Genomic DNA, 2,503 nt, shown 5'->3' with positions numbered 1-2,503 from the left:
GTGGATCAAACTCCCGTTCAATAGGTAGAGGGAAGCGAATTCGGAATTAGTAGCTTGGAATAGCGATATGTTATCAAAACTTCGTGGTACTATCGACCAGTGCTAACCGAGCGCAGAATACTATCCAAAGGCGACAGTTTAGACTACTGGCAAAAGGTACTGTACGCGTATTTAGGAATATCAAGTGGTCAGAGGAACTTCGATGGATGACCAATACAGCGAATACAAACCTACAAAGCCGCAACAATATAGACAATATTAGTATAGAGTTGGTTAGGAGAGAACGCTCAGCAAGAAGGTATTCGACAGAAACTAGCTGGAAAAACAAAGACCATAATTTGAAAATATTAAGCAACCAATAACAGTTACAGAAGAAGAAAATGCCTATTCATCATAGCTTAGAGAATTTAGCAGCCGCTTCTAATAATGACGAGAGTGTTTGCATTCTATGCACACGACCTTTAAGCGTGAACGATCTGACAGCAGCTTCTCCTTGTAATCATCGATTTCATCATCAATGTATTAGAGATCACTTGTCAGTAACGAACTCGTGTCCGACTTGCAATCAACCATGCAGCAGTTGTCAGTATCGAACAATAACTTATTAGCCGAATTGGCAGATGCAGAACAAAGATCCGAGTCAGGAAGAGCACCCAATGAATATGACGCTGGCGAAGGCAGCAGCAATCTTATCACAAACCGAGGCCGTAACAGGAATGAACCAAGAAGAGGTCGAAGTTTGGGGCAACGCAGAGGTATGGTTACTAGGTCTCAGCAACGTAGTAACGTGGCGCAGCAGCGCGATAGAAGCGCTAATACACCATCAGTTCTCGATTCATCTAGAGCAGAGAGTGTCGAAGAAATAGGTAGAGTAGTTCAAGCAGCAATGCAGTCTCAGCAACAGAAGCTTATGCAGGATTTGACTCGTTTCATACAATCACAGATATCGAATTTGCAGCTCGAACAGAATGCCCAATCCCCGAGTAGGAGAAGCATGAACAATGTAACACAGGGACAAGCTTTCGCAGTAGGTCAAACTCAGCCAGGGTCAGGATTGAACTTACCGAACAGGGAGCGAAACGAGAGATTAGGGAATCGACAATCTAGTCGAAACTCTGAGAGGTCGCACACTTCGGTGCAGCCGGAGAAGGTGCCCGGTATTATCCAGAGTTGGCACATCAAATTTGATGGAGCCAAAGATGGCTTGCAGACAGAGGATTTTCTGTACAGAGTACAAGCACTAGCCCAACAAAACTTGAACGGAGATCATCAGCTTCTTTGTGATCACCTACATCTGTTCTTTACCGGCAAAGCGAATGAGTGGTATTGGAAATTCCACCAAGCATGTACGAATTTTACATGGGCAGAGTTTTGCAGGGAATTTAGACAGAAATTTCGAGATGTGGATACAGACATGGACATATGGGAATCTATCAATAGTAGGCGTCAAGCAGACAGGGAACCATTCGAAGAGTACCAATTCCAAATAGAAAAGTTGGTTTCGCGCTTGAGTACTCGACTTTCAGAGCAGTCGTAAGTTGAACTGCTGATTCGACATGCGAAGCCATCGCTGAGGTACGAGTTGATGCATTTGCGCATAGATTCCTTAGTCACCTTAAGGGAAGAACAGTTTTGTAAGCAGAATAGACCGCAGCAAGGGAAGAACCAAGTCGGAACACGACCTTATATTGCTCAACTAGAACAGGAATCCGAGGATGTAGGTCGAGAAGATGTGTCAGCCCTACAGACTAATCAGATAAGATGTTGGAACTGCGATAAGATAGGCCATAGGTTCGACGAGTGTCTCGAAGTTCGCAGCATCTTCTGTTATGGATGCGGAGCCAAAAACACTTTTAAGCCGAACTGTCAGCACTGTAGACCATCGGAAAACCGACAAAGGGATGCGTCGGCCAAAATCCACGCGTCGCATCCGAAACATTAAAATCCAGTAGTGGTACGCAGACAGAACCGTGTGAAGTTTTAAATCTGCAAGAAGTACACCCAAACACAGCAAAAGTTAACCAACCGTATCATATACGTGAAGCACAGTACGCTGAAGCCAGACGAAGAATATTCGCAGACGTTTGCAGCAGTATTGACACTCGCAAACCCGGACGTTCAACACTAAGAGCACGATCATTTTGGAACAAGGTTCGAAAGAACCGGAAAAAGTTGATAGCAGCAGTTTTTATGAATTCCGATAACCGTTTATACACGGAAATCGATTTAGTGGGTAAGCGCTATGTGGCGTTACTCGATTCAGGAGCAACGATAAGCTGTATCGGAGGCAACGCTGCTAGAGACTTAGTTCAGAACCCAAATTCACGAAAATGTTCAGGTCGCATTAAAACCGCGAATAACTCCGAGTGCTCAGTCGTAGGCAGACTCGTGGCAGACATCAATTATCGAAATCGTACACATCCAATCGAATTTTTTGTGATCCCAGGGCTGAAGCAAGATATATATCTGGGAGTTGATTTCTGGCGAGACTTCGGTCTATTGT

The sequence above is a fragment of the Drosophila kikkawai genome, unplaced genomic scaffold (genome assembly GCF_030179895.1).
Source record: "Drosophila kikkawai strain 14028-0561.14 unplaced genomic scaffold, DkikHiC1v2 scaffold_303, whole genome shotgun sequence".
NCBI lineage: Eukaryota > Metazoa > Arthropoda > Insecta > Diptera > Drosophilidae > Drosophila > Drosophila kikkawai.
Note: the sequence above shows the minus strand (reverse complement) of the source record.